Source organism: Cricetulus griseus, chromosome 6 (assembly GCF_003668045.3).
Source record: "Cricetulus griseus strain 17A/GY chromosome 6, alternate assembly CriGri-PICRH-1.0, whole genome shotgun sequence".
Taxonomy (NCBI): Eukaryota; Metazoa; Chordata; class Mammalia; order Rodentia; family Cricetidae; genus Cricetulus; species Cricetulus griseus.
Window position 1 is genome coordinate 120,488,022 of NC_048599.1, and position 20,744 is coordinate 120,508,765.

A 20,744-nucleotide genomic window follows, 5' to 3' on the forward strand; every position below is an offset into this window, starting at 1 on the left:
TTACACTACTACAAGTTAGAAACTATGTTAACACTTTTTGACAATATGAGAATGACCAAATAAGCTTCCATTGAGACATAGCAAATCACTTTGTGACCCATACCTCTATCTTGAATAGAAATTATAATGTAAAACACATGTGGAGTATATCAGAGCATTGTCTCAAGAAATAGAGCAAACATCGACACATGTTGAGAGTAGTTGCCTTTGAGTTTTAAGAGGTGTTTCTTCTTCTTCTCCTTCTTCTTCTTCTTCTTCTTCTTCTCCTCCTCCTCCTCCTCCTCCCCCTCCCCCTCCTCCTCCTCTTCCTCCTTCTTTTTCCCTCCTCCTCTTCCTTCTTCTTCTTGTTTTCCTCTGAGGTTGATATTTCTTAGGTTGGCCATCTCATCCTTCATGAGAAAACAAAAACAAGTTAATGATTCAGCCCCACTGATCTTGCTGTTCAGTATCTCTTCTGTCTTCTTGCCTTGGCTTAGCAGTTTTGGAGGCCTTCGCAATGAGAATTCAGCTGCAATTTTGAGCAGCTGTTCTCGATTTGCCTCCCAACTAAGTTTATAATTATTTATTGAGAATATGTTATCTTTCAGACATCATGATAGTTGCATTAGCAAATCTAGACAGCTACTCCCTCTGTCTGTGTTGTGAACTTATAATTTTAGTGGAGAGATGTATTTTCTGTGTTTGAAATAATCATACAATAAAATTAACAGTCTGAAGTCAAGATGTTTTATAGATCACAGCTTTCAAAACACTCAATGTAAGCAAATCCAGGATCATAAAATCCAAATCTTGCCAATGTCTTGCTACTTCATTTCATACAATACTACTAACTGATGTCTGGCATATTTCTCTTGTATGTGAAGTTACACTGGTGATTCTTGCCTTTTAAGAAAATTTATAAAATTGTCAGTCAAAATAAACCATGCCTAGTAGGTAACAAGCATGCATTTTCTTTGTTCAAGCTTTGTTGGACTATTTTGAGTTCTGATTGTGAATAATTTATGTCATCTCCTTCCAAACTCCAAGATTGTATTGACCATACCCTATGTCTGCTTCTCATGCTAGAGTCTGCAAACTGGCTTGATTGTCCTTCTGTCTGGCTTCAGACTCCAGATCCACATTTTCTGTCCACAGCACTTCTTTTAGATAGCATATTAAGAAATGGGTCAGATTCTAATTACATTTTTAGTACAAGGTAAACCAATGTGTAATTGTATTTTGTGTGCATAAGGATACCTGTTTATGTTGATAAGATTTTTATTTTTAAAAACTGATGAAACAATTGACAAAAAATGCTACTATTATATAAAGGAATGAAAAAAACCTTCTTACAAATAAAAACCCTTTACACCATCTAATGTGCTTGTCTCAATGTTTAACAGTAATTATAAAATAGCAGTAAAAAATAGTGCTTAGAATGTGGACCAAATATTTTCCTGATAGTAGTTCATGTGTCCATACTGTTCATTATTAAGTATATGGATGACTGGAGAATGGGGCTTGTTCCTGTGTCTCAATGACCCACAGTTGAAAAAAAAAAAGGTATTCTTTTAAACATATTTTAATATAAGAAAATTGAACAACTCTTACTGTTCTTAATTTTTAAAACAGGAATAAATAAAATCTTATAAAGTAGCAAATCTTAATGTACTTTTTGTTGCATATGGATGACTTGACTTTCTTGTTAGATTCAAATACGCAGCAGCAGAATTACCGGCAGACTAATATTCTAATTTAAGAATTTTTATTTCCTTTCAATGTACAGAATCAGAAAGTGAAGGCAAATTCTTTGGTTGAAAATTATCAATGATTATGTATATGTAACATAATATATTTCTTTTAAATAACTTTTTCCAGAATTTCATACATGAGTACTATGACATTTCTACCCCTCCTTCTCTCCCATCCAAGTCCTCTCATGCCTCCAACTTCCTCTCAAATTCAAGATCTCTTCTTTAGTTACATTGTTACACACACACACACACACACACACACACACACACACACACACACACACACACCACAGAGAGACACATATATACAGCCAGAGTCCAGAGTCCACTAAGCCTATTTGGTTTCTCTTGCTTGATGCTGACCTCTTGAGATTTCATAATCTATCAGTTGGCTCCTCTTAGTCTCAGCAATCATTGATTGCTGATAGCTCTTCATCTAAAAGTAGGGCCTTACAAAATTTCCACCATCCATATTGGAGTATTAACTGGCATTATTATTATTATTTGGGTCTTGTTTAAGCAACTATATTATTGAGATTTCATCGCTAAAGATCTCTGTTGTTTCTAGAAGTCATTATCTAGAAGTTGGCATTCTGGTCTTCTGGTTATTATAGTGTTTCTTCTGCTGTTCCACAATGTTCATTGAGCCTTAGGCATAAGAATTACTATTTAAGTATGTTAATGAATTCATACCACATGGTGTGACAGTGCTTCCACAAGAGCCATCGACTAACAAAAACCATAGTGCCAGGCAAGGGAAACCACCATTTAAGTTGTTAGTCAGAGGAGAGGTGTCCAAGAGGCTGCCCAAAATAATATAGGCTATTGTTGTTGCTTTGGTTGCCTACCAGAACCTGAAGGTAGACCTTACTGATGAAGACACTGCCCACTTTGGACACAGAAATTATAGGAATAGATCTGATCTGGAAGCCACCTCCCTGAGGACTACCTCTCATTCTATCCACATATCCTTTGCAAACAGCCAAAGAGAAAAGTAATCAATAGCCATACCCAGATGTAAAACCTACAATCAATACCAATGACCTTCCCAGCAAGATATCTCCACAGATGCAATAGTCTACATCATTGGGGCTACCAACAGCTTCCTAACTTGACTTAAGGTCAGCTGAATAGGTGGGAATTCATGACTGCTATTGTAAAGCTAGTTGACTATTCATGGCTAGAGAGGTTACAATTGCTACAAGAGAATCTGCTACTATCATTTTCCTAAATCAATATACTTTCTAACTACATTCTAAATATATATTCTTATGTACTGAGGGATAAATGAAGCTGTCACTGCTCATGAAAGACATTTCTTTTACTTTCTTTTTCTTTTTGGCAACAGATGGAGACTATTGCAGAGATCCACAACTAGTCACAATGCAGAGAATAATTGACTACAGAAAGCCAAGACTCAATTGTTATTTTAATACTTTGAAAGCCTTGTAATACCATTAATGGACAGCAAAACAGAAGTGCTCTTTCCAATTTGTCAGCTTTAAAATCTTTGAATCAACACTTTGGTCACTAACATTTGCAACACAAAATTGAAAAGACTGAAGTTTTCATTTTTATCTGACTATGCTAATTTACTAACTCATTCATTCAGTGAGTCAACAAATATTTGTCAGGTATTTGCTATATATCATGTTCTGTGCCTAATACAGTTAAACTCTGGCATTTATGGTCTGTAGGCACAGACAAACATTAGTCAAAGAATGACTAAGGTATATAGGGAGGTAGATAGGGTTAAGTTAAAAGTGAGATCTTCTCAAGGTAAATTACAGATTCTCCATAAGAAGTTGACAGAACACTGTAACAAGAGGTCTTTGTAATCCAGGGAATAAGAAGACATTCATAAACAATGTAGTTTCACAGGAGTTAAAAGATGGAGAAGTATACTAGACACAGAGAGTTCCAGAATGAAGGAGGGAAGTTTCATTGTCCTGAGGATGAAACAAGAGCAAATATTTTGGTTGTTTTTGTATTGCTAAAGAGCAAAGTACAGAAAAGAATTAAAGGAAATAAAAATTGGGAGGGGTAGATTTACCACTTCATATAAAATATAAAGATTTTATATCTTTTCCAAAAGACATTGGAAAGTATGAATGGATATTAAATACCTTCTCACTGCTATTTTTGTCTTTTATAGAAATTACTGTTTTTACTGAAGAAAGTGTATTGAAGAGTCGTTATAAACTACTGTTCACCAAATATGAGAACACTTTTGTGGACCACGCAAGAGAAGACATTTTAGTCCACATAATATTTGTGATAGTGTGAAGATGGAGAGCAGTATGAAGATTTCATGGATGTAGCAAGAGAACTGTTGGTGTTGATGAATAAGATATATGAAAAGAAGACTAAAGACTGGGAAGGGGATTGTCAAGAATGTTGCTCAGATTTTTTGGCTCAAATTTTTAAATACATAATGGCAAGATAAGTCTGGGATTGGTTTTTGGTCCTACAGTTTCAGTGATAGCTTTATTTGTCCAGCTCAAGTATGATTTTTGATATCTGGCCAAGCAAGGCAGGGCTGGCAGATGGGTGGTTATATTGTGAATAGCAAACTGCTTCACTTGTATATTGATGCCTTACTGTCCATGAAGCATTATTGGGATGTGAGTCACTAAATTCTCAGTCAGTTTTTTGATCACTTACTATACATTTGTGTTCAGGACTAGCATAACCAATATTTAAAACCTGAACCAGCTATGTAGCCCTTGAGAATTCTGAAAATGAAGTATTTGAAGACAAATTGACTAGACTAGTTAATCTTAGGGCATGTAAAGGTAATTTTTTCTGTTTGCCAGGGATTGCTGGTAGCATAACTCCAATCTCTGCTCTGTCTCTATTGTGTCCTTAATATCCATATGCTTCTAATATCCATAAGCTTCTTTCTGTCCAATATCCTTTCCTTTCATAGGTCATTGTATTAGGACCTCTCTAATCTAGTATGATCTCAATTGCATTGCATCTACAAATGTGATGTTTCCATTTGAACTTATACCAATGGGTCACAGGTACTAGTACATCAATGCTCTTTTATAGAGAATACAACTCAACCCAGAATCTGTATGATAAGAGTAATAACCTGTCATAAATTTGCTGTGAATATGTATTTGATAACTCACAAAATGACTGCAAAATTCATGGTATGAATAAAAATTTCAGTGAATATAGATATCAGTTCTATTTGTCAAAAAAGAAAAAAGAAAGACAAACAAATCCCTGAGATTTGAGGAGCAAAAATTGGTACAGAATCAGAATTAAAGGCAGACCTACTGCTCTTCAATTTTTCCTCCCTGCCACAGATAATTTTACCAGTACTTATTTAGGAAAGAATGGCACAATGTGGGTAGAAGAAAAACAAAACTATAATAAAAATGACAAGAAATGTGACTGGGCCAAGATTCCTCCATCTTGTCCCTGCTGCTGTCATCGATAGTCAGACTTGGAACAGATGCCTGCATACATCCTCTCCTATGGGAAAGTTCCTTAGAAAGTTACCAGACCCTGTTCCAGAGACAGGTCAAAATGCACCAGCTAACTGCCACTTTTTTCCTTCTGCTTCCTTGCTCTACTACCCCCTGCAGCTGTCAACCAGGATGTGGTTTGTGCCTTTAAAATCTCCCTGCAGAAAGCAGTCAGGCTGCCCTGCTAGAACTGTTTCTCTTCAGGCAGTCTCAGGCAGGCTTAATAGAAATCCTCAAATTCATACGCCAGTCTTGTTGAATGCTCCTGGGGTCTTTGCCTCACAACAGAAAAATCATGGACGGCAGTGGTTGCAAGCAGAGATTCTCTGAGCATTCTAAAACTTCCCTTCATTATGTTGATTTAACAGGAATTTCTTAAAACATCTCATATTATACAAAGAAAACAATTATTACAAGTCCCCAGGCTTTTCTGTAAATACAAATACTCATATGAAGAGAAAATTCTACTATTGCATATTATCAGCTCTGGAAAAAAATGATGATTATGATAATCTACAGCTGTCTTGAGATTCAGTATAATGAATGGGCATCAGACAACAGCCTCTGATTAAATTATGGCCTGGTACCAAGCATCTGAAAAAAGGAGCACAGCAATGACTCAGACCATTCCTGGTATAAGACAGATGCAAATGAAACAATCACTTTAAACAATCCAAAACCCACATGATGGTTGGGTCAAAGAGGTGAGTGTTATGATAACAGAAGAAAAGCTGTGATGCAAGAAATGAAATAATGGTTTTCTATTTCTCTTCTTAGTTTATTTTAATTTTAAAAGGATAATGTCAATATCTTTTCCCCCAAGAGATTATTTTTTATTAATTCAAATTAGAAACAAGGCTGTTTCAGATGTCACTATCCAATTTCCGCTGAATCAAATATGTGTTTTTATTCACCCATTTTAACATTCTTCATCCTTCAGAACAAAAAGTTGTTAAAGCACAAGAATTACTTTAGTGATATTTCATTGTATAAAATTAAAACCATATTATTACCCTAACTTATGACTTGATTCTCCTCAACAGGGAAACAAACCACACCTAACAATAGGCCCCGTACCCAGCAGTAGACTGTTAATACAAAATTCAGTGTTATTTGGAAGATATTTGATCTCATAATGCTTTATTTGAGCATTTTTAAACCATAAAGGTCTTTTGTTTAAATACTAGTGTCTCCAATTACATGTTTTTATGGATTTTGTATGAGTGTGTACATGTATGTTTGTGTTTGTGTGTATATACTAGTGTATGTGTTTCTTGGGCCCCTATTTTCTTATGTTTGTTTGATTTGTTTTATTCTGGTTTGATTGTTCTTTTTATTTGACTATTTTCTAAAGAGAGAGACAAAGAAGGCATGGGTGGGCAGGGTGATGTGAAGGAGCTAAGAAAAGATGAGGGAGGGAAAACTGTATACTGTTTGAAAAAATAATTTCAATAAAATATAAAATCAAAGTGGTGACAAGAACCTTTATTATTAATGATCTAATTTAAAATTTCCCTTCGTCTACTGAAACCTAGAGACAGTAAATAAGTCTTATACAAAGGTCTTCTGTAACATTTATTTAACATTACAATTGTGTATGGATGAAAAAATGTATAATAGTCTATACTATTCCCATTCTGTGGGCTGTCATTTTGTCTTACTGTGTCCTTTGCCTTACAGAAGCTTCTCAGTTTCAGGAGGTCCCATTTATTAATTGTAGATCTCAATGTCTGTGTTACTGGTGTTATGTTCAGGAAGCAGTCTCCTGTACCAATACATTCAAGGGTATCTCCCACTTTCTCTTCTAGAAGTTTCAGTGTGGCTGGATTTATGTTGAGATCTTTGATCCATTTGGACATAAGTTTTGTGCATGGTGACAGATATGGATCTATCTGCAGTCCTCTGCATGTCCGAACCCACTTGTGCCAGCACCATTTGTTGAAGATGCTATATTTTTCCATTGCATAGACTTAGCATCTTTGTCAAAAAATAAGGTATTCATGGGTGTGTAGGTTAATATCAGGATTTTCAATTCCATTCCATTGGTCTATCTCTCTATTCTTGTGCCAATACCAAGCTGTTTTCAGGACTATGACTCTATAATAGAACTTGAAGTCAGGGATGGTGATGCCTCCAGAAGTTCCTTTATTATACAGGGTTGTTTTGGCTATCCTGGGTTTTTTGTTTTTCCATATAAAGTTGAGTAATGTTATTTCAAGGTATGTGAAGAACTGTGTTGGGATTTTAATGGGGATTGCATTGAATCTATAGATTGCTTTTGGCAAGATTGCCATTTTTACTATGTTGATTCTACCTACCCAGGAGCATGGGAGATCTTTCCATTTTCTGGTATCTTCTTTAATTTCTTTTTTTAAAGACTCAAAGTTCTTGCTGTACATATCTTTCACTTTTTTGGTTAGCATTACCCCAAGATAATTTATGTTGTTTGTGGGTATTGTGAAGGGTGATGTTTCTCTGATTTCTTTCTCATTGCATTTATCATCTGTATATAGTAGGGCTATTGATTTTTTTAATTTTGTATCCTGCTACTTTGCTGAAGGTGTTTATCAGCTGTAGGAGTTCCCTGGTAAAGTTTTCAAGTCACTTATGTACACTATCATATCATATGCAAACAGTGAAAGTTTGACTTCTTCCTTTCCAATTTGTATCCCCCTTGATCTCCTTTTGTTGTCTTATTGCTCTAGCTAGGACTTCAAGTACAATATTGAAGAGATATGGAGAAAATGGACAGCCTGGTCTTGTTCCTGATTTTAGAGGAATCGCTTTGAGTTTCTCTCCGTTTAGTTTGATTTTGGCTATTGGTTTGGTGTATATTGTGTTTATCATGTTTAGATGTGTTCCTGTTATTCCTGTTCTCTCCAAGATCTTTATCATGAAGGGATATTGGATTTTGTCAAAGGCTTTTTCAGCATCTAGTGAGATGATCATGTGGTTTTTCTTTTTAAGTTTGTTTATATGGTGGATTACATTGATGGATTTTTGAATGTTGAACCATCCTTGCATCACTGTGATGAAGCCTACTTGATCATGGTGGATGATTTTTCTGATGTGTTATTGGATTTGATGGACCAAAATTTTGTTGAGTATTTTTGCATTGCTATTCATGAGGGATATTGGTCTGTAGTTCTCTTTTTTAGTTGTGTCTTTGTGTGGCTTGGGTATCAAAGTAATTGTAGCCTCGTAAAAAGAGTTTGGCAATGTCCCTCCTGCTTCTGTTGTGTGGAACAATTTGAGAAGTACTGGTATTAGATCTTGTTTGAATTTCTGGTAGAATTCTGCAGTGAAGCCATCTGGCCCTGGGCTTTTTTTGGTAGGAAGGTTTCATGACTGCTTCTATTTCATTAGGGGTTTCAGGTCGATTTAAACTGCTTGTCTATTCTTGGTTTAATTTTGATAAGTGCTATCTATCCAGAAAATTGTTCGTTTCCTTTAGATTTCCAAATTTTGTGGAGTACAGGTTTTCTTTTTTTTCCCAACTTTTTTTTATTTGAATTAAGAACAGGATTGTTTTACATGACAATCCCATTTCCCTTCTCCCACCCATCCTCCCCTACCCCCCCCCACTAAAACCTTATCTGTCACATATCTTCTCTGCTCCCCCTGGATGGTGAGGCCTTCCATAGGGTGTCATCAGAGTCTTTCGTTTCCTTTGGGGTAGGGCCTAGGCCCACCCCCATGTGTCTTGGCTCAGGGAGTATTCCTCTATATGGACTGGGCTCCTAAAGTCCACACCTATGCTAGGGATAAATACTGGGCTTCTACAGGAGGTCCCGTAGATTTCCGAGGTTTCCTCACAGAAACCCATGTTCCTTGGGTCTGGATCAGTCCCATGCTGGTATTCCAGCTATCTGCATCTGAGTTCCAGTTCAAATCGGTGATTAGTTATGGGTGTCTGCTTCTACTTCCACCAGCTGCTTGATGAGGGCATATAAGTCTGTCATCAATCTCATAATCACGGGAGGTCATTTGAGGTAGCCTCTTCTCCGTTGCTGAGATAGTTAGCTGGTATCATCTTTGTAGATCTCCAGACATTTCCCTAGTGCCTGATTTCTCTGTAAACCAAAAGTGTCTCCCTCTATTATATCTCCATTCTTGTTATCGTGTATTCTTCCCCTGACTCATATTTTCTGCTCCCTCATGTCCTCGGCATCCCTCTTCCTCTCTCCTTCTCATTCTCCTAGCTCCTTCCCCCCTCTTCCCGTGCTCCCAATTTGCTCAGCAGATCTTGAGCCTCTCGCCTTCTCTAGGGGACCATGTATGTCTCTCTTAGGGACCTCCATGTTTATTAGCTTCATTGGCAGTGTGGATTGTAGGCTGGTAATCCCTTACTCTATGTCTAAAATCTGCATATGAGTGAGTACATACCATATTTGTCTTTTTGCAATTGGGTTACCTCGCTCAGAATGGTTTCTTCTAGATCCATCCATTTTCCTGCAAATTTTAAGATTCCATTGTTTTTTCCAGCTGAGTAGTACTCCATTGTGTAAATGTACCACATTTTCTCTATCCATTCTTCTGTTGAGGGGCATCTAGGCTGCTTCTAATTTCTGGCTGTTACATATAGTGTTGCTATGAACATGGTTGAACAGATGTCCTTGTTGTATGAATGTGCTTCTTTTGGGTATATGTCTAAGAGTGGAATTGTTGGATCTTGTGGTAGACTCATTCCCATTTTCTTGAAGAGTCTCCATACTGATTTCCAAAGTGGCTGTACAAGTTGGTACTCCCACCAGCAGTGGAGGAGTGTTCCTCTTTCTCCACATCCTCTCCAACATGAACTTCAAAGTATGGCCTGATTTCCAAAATATACATGAAGTCAAGAAGTTAGCCATCAAAACACCAACAGTGAAATTAAAAAGTGGGGCACAGAACTGAATAGAGAATTCTCAACAAAGAATCTAAAATGGCTGAAAGACATTTAAGAAAGTGCTCAAAATCCTTAGCCATCAGAGAAATGCAACACATGGGGGAGGGCCAAGGCCCGGCCCAGGATGATGTTGTGGAATTTGGGGAGCCCCCGTGGAGGGCTCTACCTTCTATGGAGAGTGGAGGAGGGAGTGGGGAGGGGGCTGGTGGGGGTTTGTGTAGGAGGGAGAAGGCATTGAAATGTGAAATTATAATTTTGTTAAAATAAAAAAAGTCTATACTAATATATATATATATATATATGTGTGTGTGTGTGTGTATATATATATATATATATACATATATATATGTATGTATGTATAACTAAAATCCCAAAAAACATTGTTTATTATGTTATTACAAGAACAATTTAAAAATTTTAGGCAAAGTGAAAACAATGGGAAAGTATTCATTATTATGCAAGAATGCCTGGATGATACAATAGTCACCAAAGCCTAATTTGGTATAGAAAATTAATTATCAATATAATAGTCCATTAACTTATACTTTGAATTAAACCAAGTGGTAAAAGTAATACCTGTCAACCCATGGCTGCTTACCGTACACTATTAAATAATGTACTAGAAGAAAATCTTGTAAGACCATAACTTACTTCTATATAAATGAGAGTAACAAGGCTGAATACTGTTTCAGATGCTCTTCTTAAACCAAGGGTGGTTCCCTATCCTCATTTCCATTCTTCTTAGGATACACTGTGGCTCTTTTCCCTTATTCCTCAAACACAAGTTCTCTAATCATTTTCCCCTTACATTAATGACTGACAGTTCATCATGTGTCTTCATAAGAAATAGAATCTCCAGTTGTGTGTGTGCAAGCATGCATGCAAGTTTGCCTGCATAAGCATGCACATGTGTGTATGTGTGCGCACACACACATGTGTTTGTGTTTATGTTATGTGTATGAAGCCTCTAGAAAAACATTGAAAGGCATTGAAGAAAATTAGGCATGTCATTAAATCAGGTGCTTGCTTATGAGACTGATAAATATATTCTACTTGATGGCCATTTAATATTTCAAGGTAAAATCAATCTTGGTAAAGCTATTTCCCATCTTGTGTTAAAAATCATTATGTTGACTAAATCTTGAATAAAACAATTAAATGAAATACTGTTTGTGATGTCAATGTCCTGACAAGAAACAGAGAGGGGGGAGTGGAAAACAATGCTTGCTTCAAAGGTTTCTTGAAAAAAGCCTGGTTAGCAGGAAAAGGTGACAGCCTGATGGAGTAGACAACAGATAACAGAATGTGATAGTGGGGTGGGGATGAACTAAGAGACAGTGGGAAGAACCTGAAACCCAAGTGCACATTAATCTAAGTGGCCCATCAGCTTGTAGGCCACTGACCTTGAAGAAATAAATTTATTTCCTGGTCAAATACTTTCTGAATAGGTGCTCACAGTTTAATCAATTTTCAGGTCCTCACTCAGGTCCAGATTAATTTGTGTGGCTTGAAAGTTAATTAAATCCTCCCTCTAACAACTCAGATATATTCCAAGCCAGTTGATGCTCATTTTTGACATTTTCTCAAAAATGCCCAAGAAGAAAAAATAAAATTTCTGTTGGTAGTAAAAGAAAGAACAAAGCCTATGGAGCTTGGATTTGTTTCCACAGCCTTCACAATACCAACCCACTGCTTTCAGATAAGAGTTGGGACAACTACAAATAACATGCAAGTGTGCTATTGACCTCTGTTAAGAATGTACTCTAGCTGTCTCAAAATGAAGCTGTTGATTTAGAAAAATGAAAAAAAAAATACACAAGTGAATTGCTCTATGATTTTCCCCCTTCAATTTCCAGTTATCTTAATGCTTCCCAAACCCAAAGACTAAAACAGAAAGAAAAGAAAATAATTAATTATTTAAAGATATCTTACAAGAAGAAAAAGTAGCTTGAAGTCAGAGTTCCTGGAGGTTTAAAATGTTCCTACATAATTTTAAAGCTTCCTAGCAGTGATTACAGCTGCAGTTGCTTGAGGGGGATAATAAATGAAATATGAAAATGTTCAATATAATGCAATAGTCTTTTGGCTGTAAAGCCAATTGTTTTCAGCAATTGTTGAGAGACCAATAGTCTTCCACGTTTTCATCATCGTTGAATATGGAATACATTAATGCATAAAAGAAAGGAGGGCTTATTGAAGAAAAAAACTGAACAATTATGTCTTCCCACAACCATAATAGAGGGAGAAAATTGCAAAGCACCTTCTCATCTCACACAGTTTAGCAGAGCACTCCTCTAAAACATGGTGAGGTGAAGTTTTCTCTAAGCGGTAGGAGATGATTCCACACAGCCTCTTTGAATTTGATATGACACAATGACGAGGTTGAAGGAGCTATGGAAAAAAACTGCTCCAGTCTTTTTCACCTTGCCATGCACTTTGGATTTGAATTGAGCAGAGAGCACACACAGGTGAGTTTCTTTTCCTCCCCATATGTAAATAGTCCTTCTACTAGCTGCTGGAGGACCACTACTTATCACCTGAAAGAGCAACAAGAAACATGCCTCATTGTCATCTCTGGCACACTAAGCTTGACCACCAAAAGGATAGCAAGCTCAACAAAGCAAATTGGGAACATGGCCCAAGGTCAAAATCAAAAAAGAAATTGAAAAGGAAGGTTGTTAACTTAAGCTGGGTAGTCTTAGCCAAGCTTAAGCTGACAGCAACAAGATCTATCTTAGTGAAATAGTAGGGATTCATTTGTGTCTAGGGTTTTAAATATTATTCTTCTACAGACTTTTCAATAATTTAACTTCTCTATAAAAATGTAAAACCTGGTGAGAATTTAGCGTTAAATTAGTATAGTTCATTTATAAAAACTTAAATGCTTGAGGTTAGTTTGTGTTCTCTTTGTGTCTTTTGTGCTTATGTGTGCAGGAAGTTGCGTAGACCATACAGGTATAGTGCCTACCTAAAGCCCCAAGAACTTGGTGGGTCCCCTGAAATTGTAATTGGCATTTAGTGGCTACATACCTCTCTATCTACCTGCTATCTCCATTTTAATGGAAATAAGACCTCATGTATTGAGAATCTATAGAGAAAGAAACAACACAAAAATTACAAATCATACATGTAAAGGGTCAACTTTTACAGTGTTAAATGTTATCCATGTCAGCATCGAGTCGTCAAGTAGCAGCTAGTAAGATGACTGACAAATACGCCGTCTCCTTGACATAATAGCTGTAGCCAAGTAAGTTTTCCACATGCAGACATTATTTTCCCCACAGAAAAGCTGAGATTAAAATTGCCTATTCATGTTGAAAATTGTGTCTTCAGTTATTTCTCGGGGATCATGTGCTGAATGGTTCATAGCATACGAATATTCTCTATTTTCAGCAAACCCATAACTACATATTTCATGGGTCCAATATACAGCTATCTTCACTTTAGGGTTGAGGCAATGCATCCTGTTCCATGAAAAACTCACACTCTCCAACTGATCTTATTGCCCACATACACACAGTCCAAATACACACAGGGCAATTCCTTTAAAATCACATGTGAACACAACATATTCTTATATCAATGAGTGTCTCTTTTCTGGTGAGAGCAAAATTTGCAATGATAATTAATGTTCAGTATCTTAACTGAAGGTTCAAAATCAGGATTATATATTTGATAAGAAGAGATAGCTATGTTAACAAACTGACAATATATGTCAAAGCATTTGGATGAATAAGCAAAGTGTACCATGTAAGTATCATTGTTTTAGAATAGTATAAAGTAGAGAAATTTTATACTTGAATGCTCTTACAAATTTTAACATCTTATCATATTAAAACAATTCAGCTGGTGGTGGTGGTGCACACCTTTAATACTAGCATTTGGGAAGCAATCTTTGTGAGTTAGAGGCCAGCCTGGTCTACAGAGTGTGCTCCAGGTCAGTCTCTCAAAGATCATAAAAAGTAAAGAAAAGAAAAACATTAAAACAATTCTTAGTTCTTAAAAGAACAGGCAACATAGGAAATGAAGTCATCCCATAAAAGGAACACAGGAGCACAGAGCAGCATAGTTTTCTTCAGATAAATACGAACATTAATCAAAAAAAATTTAAGATAGGTATTAATTTTGCCATGGGATTGTTAAAATCATTCCCCTGGTTGATTTTAGAAAGTTATAGTATACATCATTGTATGCACATGGTAATTATATTTGTCAAATTAACTCCAAACCAATAAGATATACAATTATATAACATTTTTTAATAGAAAAATATTAAAAGTTATCGAGTTAGCTAAGAGTCTGCAGATTCACAGCATACATGTTTGTTGGACATGGTAACAGGTAGAATCACAGTACTAATAGGAAATGGAAATGATTTGCTACGACCAACACCATGCAGTCAAATCTGATTGATGAAGGAATGTCCTTCTGTATATATATTTTTCTTATTGGTTGATGAATAAAACACTGGTTTGTCGGTAGCCAGGCAGGAAGTATAGGGGTTTACCAGACAAGGAGAATTCTGGGGAGGGGATTCACAGAGAGGCCACCAAGGGACACCATGTAGCCCAACATGCTGGAGCATTCGTCAGTGAGATGAGACCATGTGAAAATTCTTACATTAATAGAAATGGGTTAATAATTAAGCGAGAGCTAGTCAATCAAAAGCCTTAGCCATTGGCCAAACAGTTTATAATTAATATAAGCATCAGCATGCTTATTTGGGACTAAGTGACTGTGAGACCAGCTGAACATAAACTCTGTCAGCAGCTGGTCCTGTAATCTTTGGCATGTCTCGACATAGAAAATGCAGAGTAATGATTTAAATGTTTTGTCAAAATAAAAGAAGAAATCAACCATTTCTTTCATTATTAGTTACAATCAGAATTCAGGAGGTGGAAAGTAGATAATATAGGTGAGAGTCTTTGTGTGTGTGTGTGTGTGTGAGAGAGAGAGAGAGAGAGAGAGAGAGAGAGAGAGAGAGAGAGAGAGATGTTACATGACATGTATGTGCAAAGTAGTGAAGGGTTCACAAGAATCTGTAAGGAAGCACACAGAAATATGTTCATCAGGAAGAAAGGACAGTTTGATTACTGAAAAAAATATTATCTCTTTCAATAGGCCTGTCTAGAAACATAGGCTGTGTTCTTTCATAGTTAAAGACATATGTGCTTTTTCTCTGACTGACCAGTGTACCTGTAAATATCATTTAACAAACAACCTCACTTCAAGAAACTTATTTCTTCCTTTCTCCAAACAATTTTCCACTCCCAAAACTCACTGAAGCTTCAGTCCTCATTAAATGGTCATTACGTTGTCAAAGGATGCCCACCCTCTGTTTTTTTTTTAACTCTGGTGGGCTCTAGCTATGTTCTCCCCTAATCAACTTCCCATGTAAGTATCTCTTGTAATCCTGAAAACTGCAACTTCCATAACAGCAACAGGACAGATATTTACCGATTGATGACATCTCACAATATAATTCAGCATTAATAAGGTAGGTACTCAAATATCATTGGAAGCATTTGTCCAGATGAATTGTAATTTTACTGTTTTCTTGGTGTTCTAGGAAAATAAATTTTAATATTTAAAAATTCTGAGTATTTGTTAATTCAGAAGATTGAAAACAAGTCATTAATACTCACCACTAGTTATCAACAGTAGTAAAGGTCTGTGTGAAAGCAAGATTTTCTAATAAAAGTTATTTTCTCTAAGTTCCTCAGAAGATGTGTTATCTTGAAACAAAAAAAAATCTTCATAATCTCTTCATAAGATAGAATACTTCAAATATCCTGAGCCACATCAACCAGACAATAAGGGTATTAATTAACTGAATTATAAACTTCTATTCATTTTGCAAAAAAAAAAAAAAAAAAACTGTTTCCATCTCCTAGAATGAGTCAGGCTTCTCCCATTTTGTTCATACCAAAGGTTTTACTTAGGTAAAATGTCTTTAAGATGGAACCAAGTACACCAGAGGTCTGTCTTTGCTGGAAGAATTATGATTGCAGGCCTGACTTTGATGATCCCAGTGAAGAGTGAATCAGCTGGACATAATGTAAATATAGCGATCCATTTCAGGTCCTTTTGTTAATGCTGCTTTTTGTAATACTGTCACAGAAAATGCGTATTTACATTATTTGTTTCCATCTGAAGCACTAGATTTCCCATACAACAGGCCCCAGGGCCTAGGAAAGCCGTTTGTGAAGGTTCTCTGCATTAAGTTAGCACTAAAGTTGAATTTATATTTGGTAGTAATCATTGTTAGCAAAATACAGTGTGGAAAATGGCACTTTCTGCTTGGTGGAAATTCACTGCCTTACAGTCTTCTACTTGGAAGTCTCAGCTTTTATGTTTTTAAGGTATATAGAGCCTATGTAACTGCAAGAATCAATTTTAAAATGACCCAAAATCATAGCATCTCTAGTGCTACTTAATGGCCACAAATGTTAGATGGACATAATGAGCCAGCTGCTTGTAAAGCTTTCCATTTTAATGGGGCAATATAGTGGGTCAAGATGCTATTCATATTTTATCTTCATCTCAACATCAATAACAAGTCACAAACTCAAAAATTTTAAAGCTAGACTTCATGTAAGCTAACAAACAAAACTTGTGAAATCTAAGCATCAGTGAAAACCAAAGCTTTGGGGAATGTTTTCCTTCCTGGAACATGTTAACAGGTGAGGATTTTTGCTGCAGCATGAAAGTAACACAGTAAAGCAAAATAACTCACTCAGGAGAAGGAAAAGTCAGTTTCATAGTATAAACTTAACCAGTATGCAATATGGAAAGCATTAATTATCACCACTCATCCTCATCTTTGCAGCATTTTAAATGATATGAATTATATAAAATTTCATACCATAGCTGAGAGGGCAATACTTGTCAGACTCACTAAATTGTCCTTACCATTGCGGAAGGCTATGTCATTTTCACAGATGCGGAATTAGATATATAATGGAAAGGAAGATCACACATAAGGCTCAATGTCATTTTCTCACGTGGATTCAGATACATCAGAGATGTAAACGAGTGACAGAACTTCACAAACAAGAATTTTATCATTTATTTTTGTTGCAGCAAAAATACGGAAAATCAAGTATTTCAGTGATGCTGAAATATGCCATATCTCATCATTAACAGTGGTCTCCAGTAGTACAGTAAGTCACTAGCCTGTCCCAGCCATCTCCCCACTCTCAGCCATTCTGCAGCCATGTCTATATTCTATTTCTCTGAGGTAGGCCCTTAAGGATTGTGTATTGATGACAGTCTGTGCCTGAATATTTCTGATGCTCTACGTCTTGCCCACTATTTCTACTTAATGGTCATTGTTTTCTTATCCAACAGTGTTTCTCTCTTTCAAAAAACCCTGTAGTTGGATTTTCTTGTCAGCCCTCAGTGATTGCCACAGCATGAATGTTCAAGCAAACAATCGTTCCTGTGTTCTTCTGAGAGAAAATTCAAGATATTAGAAATTCCAAGCAAAGAAATATACAGATCCTATTGCCACTAAGGGGACATTCATGTTTTTCTACATCTAGTTCAATTTTCTCTGAGGAAAAAGTACACTACAAACAAAATCAAACCCCTTGTTGATGTAACTCCTATTTTTCTTCTCTCCTTGCTTCTCATAAACATTATTGAACACTGTGTGTTCACCTATGTTGTGTTGTATTTATAGTATATATGTAGCATCTACTACTACATTTGATACTGCATTTTTGTGAATAGACATTACATAAAGTGTATCATGCTTTAAATATTCTAACATAATTTTTCCCATCAGCATTGTGGGGATTTTTGAGAATTACTCAGGTTGATGTAGGTACACATAATTCATTCATTTCAATTTCTATAGGATTTCTTTCCATGGATAAAGTATTTCTTTTCATGGATATAATGTTCATCCACTTGGGTACTTAATGTGTTCTCAGCCCTTAGGCTAAGTCCATGTAACTTTGCAGACAAGGCTGGTGTTGAACTCACAGAGATTCACCTGTCTCTGCCTCCCCAGTGCTGGGATTAAAGCTGTGTGCCACCACTCCCCTGCCCAAGTATTTATTTTTATAAACTTACCCAAATTTAGTGATAATTTAAATGCTTCTCTGAACATATGTGGAGGTCTCTTTGAGAAAGAGTTCTGGAAATTCCTTCTACAGTTTTTTTTTTTTTTTTTTTTTTTTTAGGACACTATGCTGAATATCCCAAACTACTTTGTCTACTTTGTGTCCAATTTCCCGACATAATGTATCAAAGATCTAGTTTGCTCACACTTGGATTTATCAAACATTGCTCTCCCATCTAATGGCCATTAAGTTCTTTAACTTTAATCTTTGTTTATCCATCCCAGATGAAGTGTGATGTCATTCAAAGGTCTGTTCTCATTTATACCCACTCCTGTGAATTGTCCAACTGTTTAATCACCTGGTTAGTTAACTGGCTTTTTTATTTAATATTGAAAAGTGGTAATTTATATTTTTTCCAGATGCTAGCAAGTCATTTTTTTTATTTTGCAAATATCTTCTCCCAATCTGTGACTGGCATCCTCTCTAGCTTCTTTGTGGCATTAAAACAAATATATACACATAAGTAAATTTATATATATATATATGCATATACATATATGAGTAAATTGATACACGCCTAAGTAATTAATACACACATAAGTAAATTAATTCATACACATATAAGTAAATTAGCACACACATAAGTAAAAATAAATCTTGTGTAAATTGAGTCTGACTTATTGAAACAAAGTAGAAAACTTACATCATAAAGATGCAGACTAGATTCTATTTGATCACATAGGGTTTCTAGTAAGCAGTAAGTGTGGTTTTGAAATGAGGCTTTAATTTACTCACAGAGTGATCTTATCTATGCCCAGATGTTAGTGTTGGTTGAAGATGTATTGCTTATTTTGAACATGGAAGGAAAATTTAACAAAATTAATTGGCAAACATATGTCTTTCATTTTATATGTAGGACAGATTAATTTTTAAGCTTTTGCAAAGATGCTTTAATTTGTGTGTGTGTGTGTGTTGTGGATGTGCAGGTTCAGTGACCCATACACCTGCATGTAGAGGTCAAAAGAGGACATCCAGTGTCTCTTGTTTTATTCTATTGCTCTGTGTTTTATTCATTGAATCTTCAGTCTCTCATTGAACCTGGAGTTTGCCATTTCCAATATCCTGGCTGGTCACCGAATGCCTGGGATCAGCCTGCCTCCACCCTCCCCAAGAGTGTGGTTATGGATACATACCATAAGGTCTGGTTTTCTCATAAGTGCTAGGATTTGAATTCATATCCTCGTGCATGCACAGAGAACACTTTTTACCATTGAACCATCTCCCCTGCCTTGATCTTTAAAAAGATCTTACATGTAATATATGTACATTAAGGCTTTTTTTTGAAGAAGAAGAAGAAGAACCCACAACAACTAATCTAGTAGAAGATTCCTTAGTGAACGATATAGACATTTGATCAACAGGGAGTATCTTAATATCTTCTCATTTTGGTTGTGAGCCTAGCCTTTAATGGCTGAGCCATCTCTCCAGCCCTGTATCTTCTCATTTTAAGCCTTGGTTAAACAAATGAAATAACATTGTAGTTTTGTTTTAGAATATATTTCAGAAGAAAATGTCTATCAAAATCTATGTCATCAACACAAGATTTTGTAACAATGAAACTTTTATGGCTTAATGAATGTTTAAAATAAACAGACTGTGCTTGCAGTAAAGTGTCTCAGCTGCCCACTGACTCTGTAACATACTTGCTTTGGAAGATGGATATCCCTTAATGCTGGACTTAAGCACTTTATTGTTTTGTAAAATGACTGTAAAAAGAATTGTTTTTAGTCTCAATTTTTTAAATTGGCCATATGACTCAAACTACTGCATCAGGAAAGAATCTGAAAATCAATTCTTTAATTGATTTTTTTGGCAATGTCTAATTGAGGTAATTAATATCCATGTATAATCAGTTTCTTTTTCTCATTTCATTTTTTATTCTAGTTGATCACAATTATTGTAGTATAAAAATCCTCCTTCAAAACTCACATGTATACGTGTACACATCTTAATTAGCACATACCTAATAATAATTTAAATATTTTTAGTGTTTAACAAGTTTTTTTTGATTTTTTATTTGAATTAGAAACAACATTGTTTTACATGACAGTCCCAGTTCCCTTCTCCCTCCCATCATTCCCCTACCACCCCCTCCCAACTAAAACCCTACCTATCACATATCTTTTCTGCTCCTCCTGGATGGTCAGGACCTTCCATAGGGTGTCACCGGAGTCTATGGTATCCTTTGGAATAGGGCCTAGGCCCACCCCCATGTGTCTTGGCTCAGGAAGTATTCCTCTATGTGGAATGGGCTCCTCACCTATGCTAGGGATAAGTACTGAACTACTACAGGAGGTTCTGTAGATTTCTGAGGTCTCCTCACTGAAACCCATATTCCCAGGGTCTGGATCAGTCCCATGCTGATATCCCAGCTATCAGTCTGGGGAGCATGACTTCCCCGATGTTCAGGTCAGCTGTTTCTGTGGGTTTCACCAGCCTGCTCTGGACCCCTTTGCTCTTGACTCATCCTCTGCATCTGGGTTCCAGTTCGTGTTTAATAAGTTTTAAGTAGTTT

The 20,744-nt window shown here is 36.2% G+C and overlaps 1 long non-coding RNA gene across 1 annotated transcript in view; it reads right to left on the minus strand.

Annotated features, from left to right (window-relative positions):
- Positions 1-305: 305 nt before the first annotated feature.
- LOC118237816 overlaps positions 306-20,744 on the minus strand; it is a 68,041-nt gene continuing 47,602 nt past the window's right edge. Inside the window, exon 3 of the long non-coding RNA XR_004770553.1 lies at positions 306-389. This is a non-coding gene — a long non-coding RNA (uncharacterized LOC118237816). The remainder of the gene's footprint in view (positions 390-20,744) is intronic.